Source organism: Urocitellus parryii, chromosome 8 (genome assembly GCF_045843805.1).
Source record: "Urocitellus parryii isolate mUroPar1 chromosome 8, mUroPar1.hap1, whole genome shotgun sequence".
Classification (NCBI taxonomy): domain Eukaryota; kingdom Metazoa; phylum Chordata; class Mammalia; order Rodentia; family Sciuridae; genus Urocitellus; species Urocitellus parryii.
Window position 1 is genome coordinate 70,539,268 of NC_135538.1, and position 8,210 is coordinate 70,547,477.

General features: G+C 40.9%; 1 protein-coding gene across 1 annotated transcript in view; it reads right to left on the bottom strand.

Moving 5' to 3' along the window:
* Ankrd6 (ankyrin repeat domain 6) overlaps positions 1–8,210 on the bottom strand; it is a 180,710-nt gene extending 172,500 nt beyond the window's left edge. The window contains exon 1 of the mRNA XM_026410983.2: positions 8,165–8,210. The gene's annotated coding sequence lies outside the window, so the exon portion shown is untranslated. The remainder of the gene's footprint in view (positions 1–8,164) is intronic.

Here is an 8,210-nt window from a genome sequence, read left to right on the forward strand (position 1 = left end):
TTATATATATATATATATACAAACACTTATTTTGAGACAGAATCTCGCTAAGTGGCTTAGGGCCTTACTAAGTTCCTGAACCTGGTCTAGAACTTGCAATTCTCCTGCCTCAGCCTCCTGAGTCTCTGAGATCACAGGTATGAAACACCATACCTGGCCAAGGATTATTTAAATTGAAGGTAACTGAAAGATTTAGACAAAAGAAAAAGCTCTCCATCCTCTCCCTATTAGCTTAAAAGTAGGCCATAAATTTACAGAGATGTCCTTCCTGCCCTCTATACCAGGAAGAATCTTTGATTAGATTCTTACAAGCTTGGGGTGACACCAGAGGACTCTATATAACAAACTGTATTAAGTAGCCTTTATCTACCATATCTTTCCATACATTTGCCTTCCAACAGTTTACGGCCCCTAAAGACTTGAGGTCCTTTTTCTTTGTCCTGACACTTCTCTAAAAATTTATTAGTTCTTTCTTGAAGATGCCATAAAAGCCAAAGTTCTAACTCCTGCCCCTTTTCTCTCTTTCTCTTTCTTTCTTTCTTTTTTCTTTTCTTTTTTTTTTTTTTTTTTGGCTCTATATTCCCATCCCTTTTAATTTTTATTTTGAGTCAAGTTCTTACTAAATTGTTGAAACTGGCCTGGAATTTGCAATCCTCCTGGCTCAACCTTGTTTCCCTTCCAAAGTAAAAATATAAACTGGGATTATAGGTATGTGCCACCACATCTGGCTCTAAACACCCATTTTAAAAAAAATTTTTTTTAGTTGTTGATAGACCTTTATTTTATTTATTTATATTTAGTGCTAAGAATCAAACCCAGTGCCTCACTCATGCCAGGCAAGTGCATTACCACTGAGCCCCACCCCAGCTCCATAAATCCTCATTTTGAGAGTTACTCTTTCTCTGAATTTTCGCCCATTGATATATGAAATATACATTTTAAATAAACTTCTCTTTTTTTCTTGTTAATTTGTCTTTTGTTACAGGGCTCCCAGCTGAGAATTCACAAGAGTAGAAGGAAAATTACTTTTTCCTTCCCTACACATGCATGGACACCATGAAATATAACAATTTTTAAAACTTAGGATTTCCTGGGCACAGTGCATATAGTCCCTGCTGCTCAGGAGGCTGAGGCAACTACTTGAGCCCAGGAGTTCCAAGTTAGTATGGGCAACACAGTGGAAACCCCATCTTTAAAAAAAAATTTTTAAAGTAAATTTTAAAAATTATCTGGACTTTTTTTTTTTTGGTAGAACAGCCAAATCCTAACTATTAATGGATAAATGAAACATTATTATAATTTGTGTACATCACTAAAGTTTCTCCATGACTGGGTATTGGGATCTTCTTTTAATCCCAAATATGTCCCATTTGTAGCTGTCAGATGCTGGATATTGCCAAATGGCACCCTCATAGGTTCAAATTTGCTCCAAGCAAATCAGGTCCAGAATTTACAATTTTAGCTTCCTATAAGAGCTAACAAGTAAAAATGACACATTTTATGGTTATGTAATACATTCCATGGCAAGAATTTTTTTTAAAGGGGAAAAAAGTTTCACACTAGCCTCTGCCAGCAACTTGAAGTAGTTTTAAATTTTTATGATAACATTCATGAAGCCATTAAGACATGCATATTCTTGTTCTTTGCTAATCTTCCTCTGCTCCATCTTTCTCAAATGTACAATTCTCTACATGGTTGGATGACTCTGAGTAAATGAAGTATGCTTCATTTCCTAATAAATGTTTGAACCTAAATGGCTTAATCCCAATTTTATTTGTTCTTAAAGCAATTATGATACAATTATTTCCTGCATGAAAGTCTCATCCATAACTTAGACTATGAAGGTAGTGTGTGTGTGTGTGTGTGTGTGTGCGCACACATGCATGTGTTTGAAAAGTGGGAAATAAATTATAGGAAGGCAGTTGCAATTATTTGATCCATAAAAAAGACTACCCTGTTTGTATAAAGATTGTTACTTATCCACCAAGTGTTTTGTTTCCCTTCCAAAGTAAATGATTTTGCACAGAAACAGCTGCCCAGGCAGGGATTCTATTTCCCAACCTCTTTGAATCTAGGTAGGGCCATGCAACTGGTTTTGAAAGGTGAGATGTGAGCAGAAGTGAGGCATTTCACTAGCTGAAGATATTCAATGTAGTATTTCGCTTCCATCCTTTCTTTCCCCTTGTAGTGACTTTGGAGGCCACAGGTTGAAGATGATGGCATCTCAAGAAGTAACGTACTGGGCTGGGGCTATAGCTCAGTGGCAGAGCTCTTGCCTAGCATGAGTGAGGCACTGGGTTCAAGCCTTAGTATCAGATAAAAATAAACAAAATAAAGGCATGCTGTCCTTCTACAACTACAATTTTTTTTTTAATTTTTAATGTTTATTTTCTAGTTCTCGGCAGACACAACATCTTTGTTGGTATGTGGTGCTGAGGATCGAACCCGGGCCGCACGCATGCCAGACGGGCGCGCTACCGCCTGAGCCACATCCCCAGCCCTACAACTACAATTTTTAAAAAACTTTTTAATTTAAAAAAAATAAAAAGAAGGAAGGAATATTGATCCCTGAGTCATATGAAGGAGAGCTACCCAACCTGGAATAACCAACTTGAATTTTGTGTGAGCTAGTTAGTAATAAACTTTCCATGGATTAAGCCATTGAGATTTGGAAATGTTTGTTATAGCAGGTAACCTATCTTAAAAGAATATATACATGTTGATGAAAGAGTTAAATCATAAATCATGATTCACTAAAGGGTGTGTTCTTTTTTTTCTTTCAGTACTGAGGATTGAAATAAAAAATAAAAAGGTCTGGGGATGTCGCTCAGTGGTAAAGTATCCCTGAGTCCCACTAAGCTATATCCCCAGTCCATTTAATTTTTTATCTTGAGACAGGGTCTCACTAAGTTGCTACAGCTGGTTTAGAATTTCTGATCCTCCTGCTTCAGCTTTTCTAGTCTCTGCAATTACAGTCATGCCCCACCATTCCAGGCTCATTAAATGCTTTCTAAGATGAATGTAAATATTGAGGAATTGTATATATGAAAATGCTTGCAAGCTGCCAATTTTTGCTACATTGGTTAAGTCAAAAACCAGTCTCAATAACTGGAAAGTCCTATTTATAAAGTAAATTCTAACTGACATTTGACATCTTTTCTAATAATATATAAATGCTTGGCTTGCAAGGTAGAATGTGTTATATGATATACTTACAATACATTTGAAACATAAAGTGTAAATCAGAAGACAATCTTAAAATTAAATTTCCCCTCCCCAAGGCAGAAATTACTTATCTTCAGGGGCCAGAGGTGTGGCTCAGTAGTAGAGCACTTGCCTAACTTGTAGAAGAACCTGGGCTCAGTCCCCAACACCACAAAAATTAAAGAGAGAGAGAGAGAGAGAGAGAGAGAGAGAGAGAGAGAGAGAGAGAATGTTCAACTTCAGTCATTAGTACCAGCTTCACCCGTTTTCCACAGCTGTGTCCATCACATATTTTGTTTAGTTCATATTTTTCTGGAGCCTGAGGTGGGTGGGAGAGATGAGCAGTTGTGAGGCTGACTCTTGCCCAGATCCACAGCTGCACAATGTAGGCCTAAAATGGTTCGATCTGGGACTTCTGGCCCTTGAAGAATAGGGCCTGCAGTTTTTGGAATTCAGGTGATTGACCAGAGGCTCTGAGAAAAAAGAACTATTTAGGCTTTTTCCAGGTTTGAGCAGAAAGAAAGCCTCAGGAAGCTGGGAGAAGATACACCAGATAACCCCAAAGGGCCAAGATGCCTACGTGAAGGAGCCTATTATAGGGTGGGTACAACTCTGTAAACAAAGTTTTCTTGCAGTGCTTATTAAAGCCTTTTTTGAGTCAGAGAACCACTTGAGAATCTGATGAAGGCTTTGGAACTTCTTCTCCCTCAAACATACATGTGAACATTCACGCAAATACTTAAACATAATTTCTGGGAGCTCTAAGAGCATGCAGATCCCACTGAAGAATCCTAGGTTAGAATTTTCTATTTTAGTGGGATATTTAAAGCTGAACCTCAGCTTTGTACAGAAAATAATAGGGAACTTAGCTATTTCTTGACAAGAGATGAATAGGAGGTGGGGAGGGGAAGTAATGTCATTACGCTCTCTGGTCATCATGTATTATCCCTAATCTCAGTGACATGGTATAGTCCAGTAATGGGGCATCACTAACAGAATTTTTTTTTTTTTACTTTTTCAATTTTTATTTTGAAATAACTGTTTCACACAGAAGTTGCAAAAATTACCCATTCTGTGCTTTCCCCCAACCCCTGGCAACCATCATTCCTTCCGTTTCCTGGAATTTGACTACTCTAGATTGAGTGCCTCTTATAAACAGAATCATAGAGTATTTATCCCTTTTTGACTAGCTATTTCACTTAGCATTAACATCTTCCAGGTTAGAGTACTATTTTGCAGCCCTTGACTGGGTGTTTTGCAACTGTAACAAATTTGTAGGGCAAATTAGGACATTGGACAATTTCAACAGAAACACTGTACTGAACTACTTGTTCAACCACTGAACCCACTGGAGCTAATTCAGGGTTCCTACATTAAATCGTGTTGCAGCCCTCTTGATGACATCATATCTTTGCAAAGACGGTTGTGTGACAAAAAGTAAGTGTTGTGGAAAAATGAATGTGGAACAGGAAATGAAAGTAGCAATGTCCAATCTGTTCCCAGAATTTGAGTAGTACAGGCATGCACATCCTGTTATTGTGGTTATTTATAAATAATATAAAATATTTTTCTCTATGTTCATGTGTATTATTTTTTTCAAACAGCATCTAAGTGGTTAGGGTATAACAACTTGGTTGTTTGCACCTACCACCACTAACTACCTCAACCTAGAGGCACTGTGAAAAAAATTACTCAGACACTAAGAACCAAAAATGGGAGGGTTTGCCTTAACTGGAAAGTCATGGAGAGACTGAAGAGAGCTGTGTGATCGTGATCCTTAGGAATTAACTTAAAACAAAGACCATTAACAAAAATATAATAACCAGGAAAAAAGAATTTGGGTTAAAACCCTTTTATAAGGTCATTCTCAGTCAACTTAATCCTTCAAATCTCATACAATGCCCACTGGATAATTTATATTAAACAAAAACAAAAACTTCTAAAGCATATGCATACAAATTACTGTTTTTCCATTCTTAGGGACTCAAGCAAAGCTTTTAAAATTACAGCCTCCAAGCTATACTGGAAGAGACAGAGCCTCCCCTACACAGACAGAACACACCCTTGGAGTCTGTGCCAAGAAAACAGGAGAGAAATCTTGACAAAGAAATCCTGACTCTACATGAGGAGAACTAGGCCATCACAGCACTTGGAGATTTAAAGTTTTTCTGTGGTTTGCATCTTTCTCTGAATACCCTGCTTTTAACTTTAGAATGCTCCAGGTTACTGGGGGAAATGCTTATTTGGAAACTTGCTTTCCAGGGAGTTTTTCATTTAAGATATTATATGTGAAAGGCAAGGAAAACTGTAACAAAAAAATCCAGAACAGTGGTACCTTGGGAGAGTAAGGGAGAAGTGAGTGGAAGGTCACAAGGAGGAGCATTCAGAGACTCCAAGAGTCCAGGGATGCTCTAGTTCTTCAGCTGGGTGATGGGTAGCTGGGTGTGTTCTATTGTTAATCTTGAAATTGTACCTCTAAGTATCACAGAGACAGCACCAGAATCTTCTGCATGGGAGGGAGGGCCTTGGGAGTTGCAAGAATGCCTTGTTACTGATTTGAGACTATCACAAGCAGACTACTTTTACTTAGAGTATGTTTCTTTGGAGAAGTTGATGGGTTTACAGTGGAGACTAAGGATAATTTTTGGTGCCACCATGAATAAGCAAGGAGTTAACAAATAAGCATTTTTTTTCACCAACATTGGTTTATTCCCCCCAACACTGAGCAACTAGTTGTTTGCTGGTCTCTTTACTACCTCTTCATCCTTCTTCTGCCCTCTCCTCCTCATTTATGACCCAGAGGGTAGAAAATCCAATTAAAATCTGTATTCCTTATTTATTTTGTGTACCAGGGATTGAACTCAGAGGCCCTCAACCACTGAGCCACATCCCCAGCCCTATTTTATATTTTATTTAGAAACAGGATCTCACTGAGTTTTGCTAAGGCTGACTTTGAACTCGTGATCCTCCTACCTCAGCCTCCTGAGTCAATGGGATTACAAACGTGTACCACCATGCCCAGCATATTCCTAATTTTTTAAAATTTATTTATTTATTTTAATTAGGTATATATAACAACAGAATGCATTTTGATTCATTGTACACAATTGCAGCACAACTTTTCATTTCTCTGATTGTACAGGATGTAGCATTGCACCATATGTGCAGTCATACATGTACCTAGGGTAATGATGTCCATCTCCTTCCACTATCTTTACTGCCCCTATACCACCTCCCCTCTCCTCCCTCCCCTTTGCCCAATCAAAGTTCCTCCATTTTTCCCATCCCCCCCACACACATTATGGATCAGCATCCCATATTCCTAATTTTTTTTTAAAAAAAAGTCTATTTACCATATGCTAAGCCAAGCCAAGCACATATTAAGGATAAGAGGAAATTAAACATGTATAGTAGACACACTTAGGACAGCAGGAACAACAAGGTTGTTGTTGCTATTTTAAGGATGAGAAATCCTCACTCAGTGTCAGGACACCAAGGGACCCTGAACCCATGTATGCTGGTCTTCATTCCTCAAGCTTTTTTTCACTTACATTGACTTTACAGATGTCATTTTTTAAGGTACCGAGGATTGAACCCAGAGGCACTTAACCACAGAGCCACATCCCCAGCTCTTTTATATTTTTTATTTTACTACAGGGACTTGCTAAATTGCTGAGGCTGGCTTTGGACTTGCGATCCTCCTTTCCAGCCTCCCAAACCGCTGGGATTATAAGCGTCCGCCGCCACGCCCAGCTAACAGACTTATCTTAACATGATTATCATCATCCAACAGGTTCACAAAAAAGATGCCTAACATTCAAGAGCACTATGCCAACCATTTTTCTTGCATCAACTGAATTTCTACAACAATACTTTGAAGTTATGTATGATACCTCCAGTTTACAATTCTAGAAACTAAGGCATAAAGGCGTGGGTTTCCAAAGACACACACCTAAGAATTGGTGGTGTCAAGACTAAATCTCATGACTCCAAAGCAGATCATCATCATCATCATTACCTCTTTCTCCTCCTTCTGTGTGTGTGTGTGTTGGGGGGGGGGGTGCTGGACAAAGTGGACCTCCTAACCAGCACCTGAACCTTCTTTAGGAAAAACAATCTTGACCAGATCGACAAAATTCAAGTCACTCTTTCATGGGTCACAAATAATACTTCACTTTTCCAGCCTCCCAAAGCTACCTGAAGCACCGCACTTAAATCCCCAAGACAAGTGTCAGTAAAGTGATGTTTGAACCCAAACAGACAACACGGTCACTTCCTGGCTCCCGGGAGATACCACTTGCTGAATTCTATAGAGCTGGGACTTCAGCGGGGGTCTCGACCACCCCCCGGGACAGACCCCCATCTCCCGGCACCCTTTACAGTCAGTCCTCTAAGGTGGCGGGGGAATGAGGTGGGGAGGGGACTGGCTGTGGGCGCGTCGGAGCCCAGCCGGGTCACGCCAAGCCCTGTCCGCAGGCCAGGGGACGGCGACAGCAGAGGACCTCCTTTCCTCCAGCGGCCAGCCGCCGCGCGGTGAAGAGGTACGTGGTGACCTGTTCCCTAGCCCCCAGCCCCCAGCCGTGCTTTGCACACACCAGTTTCTGCAAACTCCGAGGGCTTACTGGAGAAAAAGGAGAGGGGTGAGCGAAGAAGAGAAAGTTCTCTGTCCACCCACCTCCGGCCCAAAGAGCCATATTCTAAGGAGGCAACTGAGGCAAAGCAAAAGGGGGGAGCAGGGAGACATCCGCTTAACCGGGCTTTCCCGAGGCCTCAGGACTGGGGCAACGCGCTGGGTCCGGGTCCTCTCCCCAGAGTCCGCGATCTGAGGGCGCCGAGGGAGCAGCAGCAGCTACCGAGCCTTGGACTAGTCCTCCCAGGATCAGAGGCGCCCTGGGAGTGAGGGGCGCCCAACCTCGAATTAAGGGGGTTCTCCAAGGGACCCAGCGAGGTCGCACTGCACCTTTCTCTCCCGCGCCGGAGGTTCACGCCGCAGGAACCGATGCCCG